At 42.8% G+C, this 15,482-nt stretch overlaps 1 long non-coding RNA gene across 1 annotated transcript; it reads left to right on the top strand.

Moving 5' to 3' along the window:
• Positions 1-12,742: 12,742 nt before the first annotated feature.
• On the top strand, positions 12,743-14,154 carry LOC310850160. The gene is made up of 2 exons (XR_014567243.1): positions 12,743-12,808; positions 13,056-14,154. It is a non-coding gene; the product is annotated as an uncharacterized lncRNA (long non-coding RNA).
• The last annotated feature ends 1,328 nt before the right edge of the window (positions 14,155-15,482 follow it).

The following is a 15,482-nucleotide window of genomic DNA, read 5'->3' on the forward strand; positions in this document are numbered from 1 at the left end:
TAAAGCAGGTAGTTTTCTTCCTGATCTTCAAGAATGCAAACATGAAGAGGCAACAGAAGGTGCATCTACATGGAATTTGTTTGCAGTACACTTATAAAAGAGCAAACTTTTTTTGCAATCCCTCCAAACGGAAATGCTTTTTTTTTCCCCCTGGAGAGAGGAATTAATTCAGCTAGCCAGCGACAGGTGCCAAAGAACATGCCAATTTACATTTTGTAAAAATGACTAGTCTGGTTTGGATAAGAACATTTTGGAGCTGCTCCATACCCTGCAGCCCATCTCTCCTCGCTGATTTCTTTGGGGAAAGAAATCAGCTATGTCATAATCGGAGTGGTGACTTCCATAAATTAATTTGAGCTTGTTCTGTTCACTGTGAATTAAACAACGAGCACTTCCACTTAATAGAAGATATAATTTTCTCTGGATGCACCTCTGAGAGCTAAGCAACCCTTTTAAGTGGACACTTTCCTTGCAAGTATTCTTTACAGGACTTGCCTCAGTTGCATGAGGAATCTCCATTCATGAGTGTCTGGCAGAAGCATGGATGTGGGATGATGATGGAAACTCATAACCTGGTCTATGGACCAACTTGTCTGAATCAGGTGGCAAGGAGCTCCCCACAGACCCACATGGGCAGGACCAAAGAATGGATCCATCTTCTTCTTAGAGATGTAGTCTCTGGAGGACTCTGGCATCAATATTGTTTGACTCCAACTCCCATCACCCCTAACCAGCAGGGCTAATAGGGTTGATGGGATTTGTAGTCCAAGAACTTCTGAAGGGGGCAAAAGGTTGGGGGGGGGGGAGGCTGAAATATCCCCTCCTGGACAGTCTTGCTTTCAGGCTTGATGCTCTAAACAGATGTTTAATTGGGGAGCAATTATCCCAGTATAAACCTAAGAAAGGAAAGTTTATGGAAGCGGGTCCCTTAAGAATATCTCCATCTTTTGTTTTGTTTTGTTACAGGTGAGAGGACATCAGTGTTATAACTATTTAGTGGGCACCTTGGGGTTTGCTCTCTCCCCACGGTCTGCTGCCTGAGTCTCCAAACCAGAATACAGAAGGGATGTGAGTTTAATGCTTTGCATGTGTGTGTCCTTCTCTCCCCTCTCTTGTGTTCCAGGCTCTGGCAAACTCTGTGTCAACAGCTGCCCAAGAGCAAGTATGTGGGGCGTAGGGGGGGAGAATTTCTGATCTGCAGCAGAAGTTCCCAATGGGTGCCAGAATTTCCAGAGCACTCCCAAATGATGAAACCTCCTTTACGGCTGGAAATACAAATAGCCACAGTATTCTATTAATCATTGTGGGATGCATTCCCCTGTCCACTCCTTTACCATAAACAAGGTGCAAGGAATTGATTGGGTTGGGGGAGGGATAGAATTTTGTCTTCTCTTTCCTCCATTGTTTAACTTCCTATTGAAGGGGATTTTTTTTTCTTTCAAAGTGAAACGATAAGGAGCATAGGGCCACAGACTCACAGAATTGCAGATTTGGAAGGAATGTCCAGTGTCATATAGTACAGCCCCCCCCCCCCATGCTGGAATCACAGCTAAAGATTCCCTGACAGGTGGCCAGGTTCCAGGTCCAATACCCAGAATCTCCAGACTGAGACTCCCTGCTTGAAACCCTGGACGGTGGTTGCCTGTCAGGGTAGGCAAAATTGAGCTAGCTAAACTAATGACCTGACTGTCACAAACAAACTTGAAAGCCTCGTTATCACCTCATGCAATTGTCAGATCAAGGAGAGCCTTCCAATTACCTTGGTGCCCTGGCAGAAGACATCATCACATTTGCTCTGAAAAAAGAAAAGATGTTTGAGTTGCAGTGCTCTGCATTCCTCCTGCACTACACCACTGAGTATCTCAAATCTACAATAGCAAGTAAAAACCATGCTTTCTTCTGCATGACAAGACACCCAGAAACTCTCATTAAAAATATATATTTTAAAATCCCATAATGTTATGATTCCACAAAGCATCTGAAAATGTCAAAGTGTGCATTTCTTTCATTGTTATGGAACTATTAAATGTATATTAGCACACTCATTTTTATTTAATGGAAACAAATAACGGTTAATCTTATTGGAAGGTTAAGTGGGTTTACTCTGTAAAGGGCAAATCCCAGATGAATGTTTTCATTTAAAACAAAAAACAAAAAAGGACGAAAAAGAAAGGACGAAAAGAATAGCTTTAGTTCCTGACAGATGGCCTCTGTCTGAGTCTCTCTGTAGACAGATACCGTTTCTTTTTACACATTTATGAAAGTTGTAGTTATACATATTGAAGAATATTCCTTAACAAAAGATGGAGGAGCCAACAGCAAGTTGGCCAGACTGAATGGATTAGATTTCTGATCACTGACAGATGGCTGATTTAACAAAGGGAAATATAATTTGGGGAACTGTTTACATGTTAAAGTTAGCAGTTCATCGCACGAGGGAAGGCTGCGTAGGGCTGGAACACCCCCCCCCCCTTGAATTGAAACACTGGTAGCCTCAGTTGCACATAACAGCGGCAGGCGCAGATGGTTAAGCATGAGTTTGCCCATTCACACATCATGTGATGTTAAAGAGCCCAGGACGCTCACAGTGAGAGTTCCTGAGCCCTCCACATGCCCAGAGGCGCTCTGATATCTGAGTGAGTCTGGCTATCAGAAATTTCCTGCATGGAGGGGGGGGGTGTTTAGTGAGGCCTTGTTGGTGGTGTCACCACTAGGGTGTAGCCTGACTGGTGCTAGACCATGGCAGGGCCTTTTCAGTGGTAGCTCTTTGGTTGTGGAATGCCCTCCTTAGTGAGGTGCACCTGCCTCCACCATTATTGACATTCAGGAGGAATTTAAAAGCATTCCTCTTTTCATTCCAGGCATTTGGTGACTGATGAATACTATTCCTGGCAACCTCATGTTGGCTGGATGGAAGAATGTTTTTAACTGCAATTGCATTTAGAGTGTACTTAATTGAAACTGCTTCTAGATGTTTTTAATTGTTTTTAGAACGTTTTAACTTTGCTTATAAATAGGGTGTCTCCTTGCCAGCTTGTACTGCTTGGGGAGGAGGGCAAGGTGGAAACAACAACAACAACAACAACAACAATTTATAATATAATGGTACCTTGGTTTGCATATGTCTTGGTTTGCATACATTTTGGATTACAAACACGTCAAACCCAGAAGTGCGTGTCCCGGTCGCAACCTTTTTTTTGGATTACAACCCATCCCCCACCCCCCGATTACGAACAAAAAATTTTGGAGGCCCCATTGGCAAAAGCGTGCCTTGGGTTACAATCTGTTTTGGTTTACAAACGGACCTCCGGAATGGATTATGGTTTTAAACCAAGGTACCACTGTAGTGGATGATCCATGGTTCAGTGGTAGAATTCATGCTTTGCATGCAGAGAGTTTCCAGCTCAGTCACTGTCTTCTCTACTTGACAAATGTCCATTTCTGTTCTCTTCAATTTTAGTAGCTTTGAAATACTAGAGAGATTGGCCCAAAGTCCACCTTGTTCTCAGACCCAACTGATTTAGAGGTGTCCCAATTACAATTTCCTCTTTCTGTTCCTCTGGAATGACCAACCTGTGGATGAATGTGTTTGGTAAGGTAAAGGTAAAGGGACCCCTGACCATTAGGTCCAGTCGTGACCGACTCTGGGGTTGTGGCGCTCATCTCACTTTATTGGCCGAGGGAGCCGGCGTACAGATTCCGGGTCATGTGGCCAGCATGACTAAGCCGCTTCTGGCGAACCAGAGCAGCGCACGGAAACGCCGTTTACCTTCCCGCCAGAGCGGTACCTATTTATCTATTTGCACTTTGACGTGCTTTCAAACTGCTAGGTTGGCAGGAGTAGGGACCGAGCAACAGGAGCTCACCCCGTCGTGGGGATTCGAACCGCCGACCTTCTGGTTGGCAAGTCCTAGGCTCTGTGGTTTAACCCACAGCACCACCCGTGTCCCTCAATGTGTTTGGTAGGTTTCCCTTTAAATGAGAACTGAATTGAATCCCTTACCTATCGCTAGCAGGAGGTGATAGGAAAGACCTTTTCCTAGAAGAGTTCTTCCATAGAGAGTTTTGGCAGAGTGGTGCGTTTCAGAGTTACTTGTGGGGACAACTCCCCCCCCCCACACACACCACAGTCCTTCTCTTCATCAGTGCCCTAGGACAAGTCTCCTGGCCATAATGGATCTGACCCCCCCAGTCCATGAGAACATCCAGCTTTCATGTGATTTTGGCCTGTCAATTATACTGTTCCTCCTGGATACCCAGGAAATGGTAAATGCACACCTCATTAAACCAGAATATCATTAAGCAATTTGCTGTTTGCCATGCTCAGTTTCCACAAGATACCCAAATATTTTCATTCAGAAATGAACCGGTCTCTCCAACCAGCTTCTCTTACCCTCTCGATTAAACCAATGGGGTTGGCCTTTTATTTTTTATGTGCTTTTGCTTACTCCATATGCTACATTTAAAGCAATAACATCATTATAACCTTAGTCAAATGGCAATATACCATATTTAGTGGTGATTTGTCACCCTAAAATTATTCATAGGTGTCTCGTGTAAGCCCACTTGTATTTTATGTGCATTTCCATACCATGTTTTTCTGGCATTACAGTTTGCAAGATTTCATAGATTTACTGTGTCTGCTCTTTTTTTTTTATGACTGACATAGCAATAACCCGATTGCAAAGATATTTATGCTGTTTGTGGCTTAGCAAGATAATTAAAGGATATAAATTAATCAAGTGCAATTAATTAGAAACTTTATGTTCACAGCAGTCCTTCTTTGCATGTATAATTTATATTTATTGATTTCCTAGCTTTCATTAGCCTATGAGATAACAGCAAAAAATGCATTAGAGAGGAAAATGTACAATTAGCGTGAGGCTGAACTCTGGCATAATTGATAGATCAGCACATGTTTGGGGCAAATATAAAGCTTTGTTAACTGTCATAAATAGTTACAATTGATGAGTGGAGCTTCACTACGTATCTCTCAGCTGATTAATGATGTTGTGTGTGTGTTTTTAAAGAGTCCTCTTAATGGGAAGCTGATAGCTGGGCTGAATTTACATTTTAATCAGTGTATTTATGATGGAGGCACCTCTAAGAGATTCTGCAGGACAGGGAAAGGACTTCTCTGTAAGAGAGCTAGGGGAGAAAGGGGTGCAAGGCAAGCCCACACAGTGGACAATGTCCATGACTGCTGGTGTGCTGGTGTACACATATGCATACACACACACACACACACACACACACACACACACACACACACAATTGCAGTGGCTATTTATTTGTTTAAAATGTCTAATGCTCTCACCTTCTGTCTTACAGATTTGAGAGTGGCTTACAGGCAGTATTTAAAGCAATCAAAATTATAATAGACACATTTTAAAACTCAAAACGGAATCAAATGACTGGAACACTATAAAAGCAATTGGACAATAGGATGTTGCACTATACAGTGGTACCTCAGGTTACATACGTTTCAGGTTACATACACTTCAGGTTACAGACTCCACTAACCCAGAAATATTACCTCGGGTTAAGAACTTTGCTTCAGAATGAGAACAGAAATCGTGCTCCGGCGGCGCAGCTGCAGCGGGAGGCCCCATTAGCTAAAGTGGTGCTTCAGGTTCAGAACAGTTTCAGGTTAAGAACAGACCTCCAGAACGAATTAAGTACTTAACCTGAGGTACCACTGTACAAGATTAGACCATTGTTCTGTTTGACCCAGTATTGTCTACTCCAACTAGCGGGTTTCCGAAAGAAGGGCCTCATCTGTACAATATATTTAAAGCAGTCTCATATTACTTGAAAGAGTCATGACTCCCCCCCTCCCAAGTTATCCTGGGAGGTGTGGTCTGTTAAGGGTACTGAGAGTTGACAGGAGACCCCTATTTCCCTGTCAGAGCTACATTTCTCACAGAGGGTTTAACAATCAGTCCCTCTTCCCAAGGAACTCTGAAATTTGTAGCTCTTTTGGCAAGACCCCACCCTTACCTTGTGACGTTGTAAGGTGAATGTGGCTTGCTTACAGGCTAAATAGGGATGCTGGGGGGGGGGGCCTGAAACTGGCCTGTGGGCCAAACGTTCTCTGCCTCTGATTCAGACAGGTTAAACTAATGGACCAATTCTCTGTGACCAAGTTGTAAACAGTCATTTTCTTCTGATCGTTGAAGAAGACCAATTGGATCAAAACGTGGGCTCTCTTTGACAAGTATGGTTCTCATTTGTTCTCATCTAGTAATCTGTTTTCATTGTACCAGGATGCTGATCAGACTTTGATCTGAATAGACAAGGCAATTTTAATTACGGTATATCATCTTTGTATCTATTTTGACTTCTGACAATTTTTGTTATTGTATCATCTTTGCAATTTATCTATTTTGAACAAATCTTTATATATTTTGATTGAAGTTGAACATCATCCTATGACATTGAGAAGCATGTCACTTTTTAAATTCTTACACAATTTAGTTTTTAGATTTAGTTTTTATGGCTGTGGATAGTATATCCTTTGGGCTGTGTTATGGGAGTTGAGGTCCACTAACATGAGTTTAGCCAAGCTGTGGGAGGCAGTGGAAGACATGAGTGCCTGGCGTGCTCTGGTCTATGGGGTCACGAAGAGTCGGACATGACTAAACAACTAAATAACAACAAAAACTGCTGGAGGGCAAGGAATTTCCCAGTGTGGCAAATAGGGTTGGCTGTACAGATCAGCGCTCTAAATATTGCATTTTGCTACCTGTGCTAAATCTTGATGAGCTCTGGGATGTGAAACAACATCCTTCTCGACTGATTTGACTTGGCCACCTTTGTGACTTCAAATCCCCTTCTCTATTCATTAACTTAGATTGTGCGCTGGCCATTTCTGGCAAAATTGCTTCCATGGATTTTTACATGTGTGGCCGTTTGACATTGTTTTCACCCATCCCAGGCCTTGTGGAGGGGACTCCAAGTGAAAGGGGTGGGGATAAATTTAGAAGAAGAAGAAGAAGAAGAAGAAGAAGAAGAAGAAGAAGAAGAAGAAGAAGAAGAAGAAGAAGAAGAGATAGTTATACAAGAGGTTTAAAAGGTAAAGCAAGTTTTAATACCCACTTTAGCTAATGCACTGACATCATCTGACAAATCTGGTTATGATTGCAGTGCCACTAATGACCTCCGTGGCCTAAATAAATGTTCTTATGTTGCTTAAGAAAAAGCTTTCCTTGTCACACAGGGCTCAGGTTTCTAAGAAATCCCAATATGCTTCCCCCGCTCCCCCATCTTCAGGATATCTGGGTAAGAGATTTACCACTTTGTTTGCAATCCTATAACACTTATCAAGGGAGGAAAAAGCCCCACTGAAGTTAATGGGGCTTATCTCTGAGTAGACAGGGATAGAATGTCACAATTTCAGGCTACGTTTGCACCAGAGATTGGAATCGTTTGGGGCCAGTGGAGGCAAGTCCATTTGGCCAAATGGGGGCACAGCCCCACCAAATGCAGTCCGCCTTCCGCAAGTCCCTACTTACATACAGTCTAGGGGGTGACACTGGCTACCCCCATCCTTCTTTAGTGTTGCTCCTGTAGAAGAGGGAAGAGGATGAGGGCAAAAAAATAGAATTAGAGTTTGTTTGTTCATTGCATTTATATGCCACCTGTCTGCCAAAGCACCCAAGGTGGTTCACAATGTTTATGTACTAAAACAAAGTACAAGAAATTTAAAGATGGCCAGAGGGGGAGGGAGGGGGCAGTCCAGCCCCTGATGTTCTTTTTGCCTTGCCTCCATCATTCCCTTCTTTGGTAGGTTCCGCCTGTTGCTGGCTCTGGCACCACCTACTGTTGGCATCTCTGCCTTCTGCCCTACCAGTTCCAATGGATTCCAGCCACCTTGGCCAAGATGCATCTTAGCAGGATCCCATCCTTGTGTCGTGTCCAGTCCACTGTCACTATGGGGATATACACACCTGTCTATTTCTAGTCTTCCAATCTTCTACATTTTCACATGAGTTTGCAACTTTCTTAAAAAAGAAAACCTGATGACAATCCACCAACCTTGAAAGTATCTAAGGCCACATTCATAGCACACTTTTAAAGTACTAGGGCACTACTTTAAACAGTCATGGCTTTCCCCAAAGAATTCTGAGAGCTGCAGTTGATTAAGGGTGCTGAGAATTGTTCAGAGACCCCCTACTGCCCTCCCAGATTTACAATTCCCAGAGTTCCCTGGGAAGAGGGATTGATTGTTAAACCACTCTGGAAATCGCTGATCTGAGAGGGCAAGATTGGTCTCCTAGCAACTCAGCACCCGTAGCAAACTTAATCTCCCAGAGTTCTTTGGGGGAAGCGAAGGCTGTTTAAAGTGGTATCATAGTGCTCTGAATGTATGGTGCGAATGTGGCCCATGTCGATCTTGCACCTTTTCCTCCATAAATCCACCTCATCCCATTTTCTTGACAATCTGCCTTCCCTTTAAAAATAATGATTTAAAAAAAACAGACTTTAAAAACAGCAGCCGATAAAATTATCAAGATACAGAGAAAAATCAACAGTTTTACCCACAAATGGACATGATAAAATTACATGTCTGGGTGGGCTTGTCTAAACAAACAAAAACTTTATTTTTAGTAGGCATCAAAAGCAATGGAATGAAAGTCCCAGCCCTAATATTAATAGGCAGAGAGTGTCAGAAAATAAGCGCTGCTAACACTAAGGTTGATTTCTCAAAGTGGTGAAACAAACATGAGGCGGCCCGTGGGAAAGTGCTAGTTCTGCAGATTGCGGCGGTTGAGTGGGCATGCAGGAGATAAGGCAATCATTCCTCAAGTAAACTGATCTCAAGCTGTTGAGGGCTTTATGTACTAATGGTAACACCCTGAAGTTGGCCCAGTAACAAATTGGCAGCTAGTGGAGATCTTGGAACAGGGGTGTAATATGCTGAAAGCACACTTAGATTAAAGATGTACTGGGGTGGAGGGCGGAATAATTGGCCTATGCTTTGTTGTTGGCAGTTCAGAATGGATTGTATCAGCATGGGCTACGCTACATTGTACACTGCATCTCATTTTTGCTAGCCATGATGGCTATGCTCTGCCTTCTGGTCAGAGGCAGAAATGCTTCCAAATGGTAGTTGTTGGGAAAATCAGGAGGGGAGAGGGCTCTTGTGATGCTGGACTAGATCTTATGTTAATCTTCACTTATGCATGTTTATGTGTGCGATGGAAGCAGGGGTCTCAGGCTTTTTAGTGAGGATGTTGGCTCTAAAGAAGGGCCATTTATTTATTATTAAATCTGTATCTCGCCCTTTCTCCCAAATGAGCTCAGGGATGCACTTGCTGTGACTGTAGAACCTAATGAACAGGGGCTTTTGCCCCCCCCCCCATTACACTAACAAAAATTTAACAAGGCCTTCCCAAAAGGCAATTGAAAAGGTGGCAACCATCCTTACCAATATTTACTATCTATATAGCAGCAAAACTGCTATACTTCTTTGTGTGCCTCTTCTACAAGAGGTCTGGAGTGTGGCAACACGAGAATGGGCCTTTTCTGCAGTGGCTCCCCATTTGTGGAATGCTCTCCCCAGGGAGGTTTGCCTGGTGCCTTCATTATACACTTTTAGATGCCAGGTGAAAACATTCCTCTTCAACCCTGCTTTGGGCTGATTAGCAACCTATACCGTTTTTAATGGGTTCGTGTGGGGGAGAGAGGTTATTGGTTTGTGGGTTGTTGCTGGGGTTTATTGGTTCTGTTTTCATTACAGGCATACCTCCACGAACGTCCACCCCCTCAATCGTCCATTTCGACAGACATCCGCACAAACCTGGAAGTACCGAAACAGGTTGCTTCTGGGTTTGTCATTTTGTGCATGCGCAGAAGCACTAAATCGTGCTTCATGTATGCGCAGAAGCACTAAACCACTCCACACGCACGTGCAGAGCGATGAACTGTTGAGCGTCTCTTTCGTTGAGTGTCTGGAATGGATCCCAGACGCTCGACGAGGTACTACTGTATGCATTTTGTGTTTTTATCTTTGTGTTGTTGTTGTTGTTGTTGTTGTTGTTGTATTTTTATGTTGTGAACAGCCCTGAAATCTACTGATAAAGGGCAGGATACAGATTGTGTTTGTGTGTAATATACTGTTCAACACATGTTGCTGTGGTTGTTGTTTATACCATGCCTTTTTCCATGACAGGGACACAAGGTCACTTACAGAATAAAAAAAGAACAGCTAAAAACATTGGAGAGAAAAACATCTTTAAAAAACCATTAAACAGTAACAGAATTAAATAGGATGCTGCCTACTGAGTTAGAACACTGGCCTATCTAGTTTGGTATTTTCTACACTAACAGGCAGCCTCACTCCAGGCTTTTTCAAACTAGGGGGATACTTTGAGATGCTAGAGATTGAAACTGGGGTCTTCTGTATGCAAAGCAAATTCTCTGCCACTGAGCTATGGCCCTTCCCCATAGGAACATAACAAACCCATTACCAAATTAAAACTGGATGTGTGATTTCCATTCCAGATGGGACTGGCCCTATAATTCAACTGGGTGGATCTGGCCTACCTTTGATAGTGCTACCACTAAAGAGGGCTTTAAAATGGTAATTATTTCACTTATTATAATATATATGTATTTTTAGCACAGCTGGAGGCTCCATTTGGATTTTCTGCGCCAGGGCTCAGTGATGCTTTGGACCATCTCTGGTTCCTGCAATTGATAGCTCATTTCCGAGGAGGGTGACGTTCATATGCAAAAATCGCCAGGAAGGCTAAACATCAAAGGGACAAAATATAATCAAATCTGTCTACAGCTGTAAGCATGATCAGAGACTTCGCTTCATACCAGGGGTTGCTTGCAACGCCACTTAAAACGGGAGTGGAGTGAAATATTGCATATGTCAGCTACTGTAAAATATTTAAAATAAATGTTTCCTTGGCTCTCGGTTTACAACGGAAATGGATTTGATTCCTGGGTTTATTCCGTACAGAAGGAAACCCCACCACATGCATAATGATGTTGTCCTGTTTGATATGATATATTCCATCGTCTTCTGCAGAGCGGGGGTGGGGGGTGGAAATGAAAATTGTGTAGGACGGTTCTCTGAAATATTGTGCCAAAATATATAGCCATCTCCTTTGGAAAGGTTTCAGCAAAGGGGATAGATTTTCAAATAGGCATGCATATGTTTTAATTGGTATTTCAGCGGTTTCCTTTTGAAGGCCGCTTAATTGCCTTCCCTCTGGGGCATCCTGACAAAAGGTGGGATCCTGCCAAAGATGTCAATTTTGATATTTCGCTTTGTCAAGAGGTAAGGCGGGCAATTCTGCACCAAGAATAGGAAGAGGACATAAACCTGAACAGCACTTGCATGTGATAATGCATTTGTATAGATGGCTTTAATGGATAGCATGTTTCTTTCTTTCTTTGTTTTTTACAACACACACAAAACCAGTTTTAAAATGCATAACATTCTGGTTCTGCAGGATTTTCTGCAACCATCTCTTGGTCAACAATTTAGTTTAGAAATTCTTCACTACTGTCAGACTGAAGGGGTAGATTGTCCCAAGTTGCTGACTTTGGGTTACCCCTAAAGGAGTAGAACTCAGTTGTCCTTACTCCTAAGCAGACATGTATGGAATTGCACTGTTACTTTCTTGTTTTGTTTTCACCACAATGGAAAGAACCATTTGCGTTTTCTGAATCAAACACCCTAATCTGTCGGTGGCCACCTCAGGTTCCCGACAGAAATCACACTTCAAACAGAGACTATGACAGAATAATTTCCCTTTCAAGAACAGAATGAGATTCTCATCTGGTTCTAAGGCACAGCAGCTTTGTGCGAAAGTGGACAAATTCTTCTCTAGTCTGTGTCCTGCAACCCCCTTCATCTTCTGGCAGTTCTGAGTTTCCTGTAAGCTAATTTACCATTCTTAAATTGCACCTGTTCTGTGTGGTCATTATCTAATCTTTTCTTAGAAGTTTACCCTCTCTAGTAAACCCTTTGATGTTTGGATCAACTAGATTTTATAGCCTCGGAGATATGTACAGTACCTTCCCTTGTAGTGTATAAAGTTATAATGCACCCATTAAAAATACACACACACTATACTTAGGGCTAGATGATGGATTGTTTAGAAGCAAAAGTTTAATAGATTAAAGCAGTGACTCCCCTCTCCCTAACTCTTAACATCTGGGATTTGGGGATTTTTAAATACGAGCTTTTGTGTTGTATAGCCTTCATTATATGCTGGCAAATAAGTCATATTTGGTTGATTGATTTTTAAAAATGATTCACAACAAAAATTCTATAAAGTAACGTAAGGTAGAATGGAAGAGGAGGGGATATACCTTACTTAAAAGCAATAAGTTGTAAAGGTCAACATTAAAAGGTAAGAGACCTGGGATAATCAAAGATCTTTGTGCCTGATGTATAAAAGACAGCAATAAGACCTAGTAAGCCTCTGCATGGAAGGAACTCCAGAAATGAGGACCCACCACATAAAAGGCCCTCTCCAGTCAGTACTTGCCTACATCAGACTATAAATTATCTTATATTGATGAAGAGCATTGGTCCATCTAGCTCTGTAAGGTCTACAGTGACTGATAGCAGCTCTCCAGATTTTCAGATAGATGATATTTCCAGCCCTATTCGGAGATGATGGAGGTTGAACCTGAGTAGGCGGTCCAGCCTACTTGTGTCATCTCAGCCATTGTTGCATCCTTGGTGATAGACGTAGAATTGCCATGACTGTCTGATCCAACCTTAAGCGACTCCCTGGAGGTGCCGTGTGCTACTATGATGGGAGGTGGTGCCAAGGACAAGGTAGGTGACTTCTCCTTGGCTCTTGGAATGTCTGATGGTACAGTGGTGGGGCCTTTTCTCAAGAACCTGTTGATCGCGCCCCAGCCTCAAGATCAACATCTCTGAAACTACTGGGCCTTCTCCTGAATCAGATTCCACAACTGCATCCCATTCCTTCTCCCTTTCTGACCAGCCCTGCCAAGATGTCTCCATTGGACTCATGACAATATCCTTCTTAAACTGTGGTGTCCTTCATTCCCTGGCACAGGGATATTCCAGCCTTTTATGCAGATGTAACAGCTTGATATGCCTGATATACCTTCTCCAGCTCATCAGATGTAGGAGCAGAGCACGAGTCTGCAATCCACACAGCTCCTGGTTCAAACCCTGCAATGCAACACCCCAAAATGCCCATGTTCCAAAATGAACTGGGCTACCAACTTGTCAATATTGGCTTTCAGTCATAGGATGAGAATGCCAAAAGGCTGCTAGTACTCAGCAGCAGAAGGCAAAAGACTGGTGTGTGTGGATTAACTCTGCTGGTGTCCTAAAGTTTACTAGGGAACTTGAATAATCAAGGCACAAAGCTAGCATTGTTTTCTTTGGCATCTTCAAAAGACTCCTTACTTTTGAAAGTAGTGGGTTTGCCAGCTGCAATAGGCTTACGTGAGCACTAGATGACACCATTATTCCATCCGCTTCTGGCTCTGAAAGCCCTTATGTGGAAGTAAATAAAAGTCACCTCTACTGGGAATTCCATTTATGGAACATCTCTGATGTTCAATGTTCTTCAACACTGCTAAGAGGTGAGACCATGGGTAGGCTCTTCCAGAATCAGGTGTAGAGAAAGGTGATCAAGGAAAAAAATAAAAATTGAAGAGAAAACAGATAGGTGGGAACGAAGACATAGAAATCTCCTGTGAAACGCAAAGCAAGGACTAAGTTCTAGACTGCAGGAAACTTCACATCAAGAAAAAGAAGCTGTCAGAGAAAAGATTGTTGAGGTCAGTAGAAGCCTTGGCAGAGTGGTGGAGTCCATGCATTTCATCTAGAAAGCCCAAGGTTCAGCCTCTGCCTGAAGCCCTGATGAATTACTGACATTCATCCCAGTATAGAACACTGGGCTCTATGCATCAATAATCTGATCTTCTTTGATCCTGGTGGGGGAAAGGAAAAGAAGGGGATGCTATCTTGCCTTGAAACAGGACTCAAGTGGGATGAGGGTCTTTGGAAGTGCTCAAAAACCCTGCCAACCTGACTTGGCCAATTACAGAAACGCATCCAGAAAAAGATGACAACTGGATGCTGTAGTGAACCTGAAGGCCAACCTTTTGGTGGATGGCCATAAAACAACCATTTCCCCATCACTGTTCTTTGTAGTTATTCTTATAAAGGGACCCAATATGTAAGAAAGCTTAAATATGACCAAAGTTCAATGCTTGAGTTTCCCATTAACATCTACAAACAGACACAACATCATGTGGTACCAGTGGCAACAATTTGTGCAGAGGTGGGGAATTTCAGGTCCAGGAGTCAAAAGAGGCCCTCCAAGTCTCTTGATCTAATCCTCAGGGCTCTCGCTAGATCACACCTCCTTCCCAGGCCATTCCTCTCACCAACCCCGCTCTGTGCTCTCCTGAGTGCTTTCCCTTGTCTGAAATGTGTCCTTGAACTGGGAGAATGCCTCATGCTCACCTGGATGGAAGATGGAGGGGGTGCTTGTGTGTGTGCGTAGAAACCACAGTTTTTGCATGTCAACACAATAGCCTATCACACAAAAGGAAGAGTCCCTTGCTCCAAGCACTTTTTGCCTCTGGCACTGTTCACCAAACATGTGTCCCTTAGGAGGATGCCCACAAGTAAGTGTGGCCCTGAGGCTGGAAAGGGATTCCAGATCCATTGCCCAATATCTTGGAAGTGTCAGGGGACATTAGCAATGACCACCTGCACAAGAGCTAGCAGGCACAAGAGAATAGGCCTTGTCTGTGTTGGCCCCAGGTTGGTTTCTTACATTTATTTTATGGCAATGAAACAGTATCTTGACAGCATTCATGCACCAAGTAATGGATGGAATTGTGTTGTGCCATTCAAGATTAAAAAGTAAGAAACATGATTATGGATGAATTCTCCCTCCCACCAATTTCACCAAGACAGCTTGAAGTTACAGAAGTCCAATTTGCTTTTGCTGAACTCTCTATGGAGGTGTGTTTGATCATAATGCTGCAAATTTTAAAATGGATTTTAAAAACCCATTTATTTTGGACTGCCTTCTCGTAATATGGACTTCATTATTAGAAAAGCTTTCCATTTTCAAAACAGCTCTCTGTCATATGTATCTGACTAAGTTATACTCAGGGTAGACCCACTGAATGCAATTTCAACGAGTCTACTCTTAGTTTGATCGAATCCATATGTCTGCAGGCATATTCCTTTGTAATGTCGCTTGTTTTAATTGACCTATGCTTTTAAATGATTGTGAAATGCTGCTGTTGTTATAAATGTCTCACATTTTAATGCTATGGAAGCTAGTTTGAGTGTGCTGCGTGCCTAAAAGCAACCTATGAATAATTTTACAAATGGATTATAAATAAAGGCATGTGCTCTACCACTAAACTGGGCCAAAATATAACAAGGGTATAGAGAAGTAGAGGGAGAAGGCTAACTGAGTTTGAACTAAGTGAAAAGCAACCACAGC

Source organism: Podarcis gaigeae (genome assembly GCF_964106915.1).
Source record: "Podarcis gaigeae genome assembly, chromosome: 8".
NCBI classification, from domain to species: Eukaryota; Metazoa; Chordata; class Lepidosauria; order Squamata; family Lacertidae; genus Podarcis; species Podarcis gaigeae.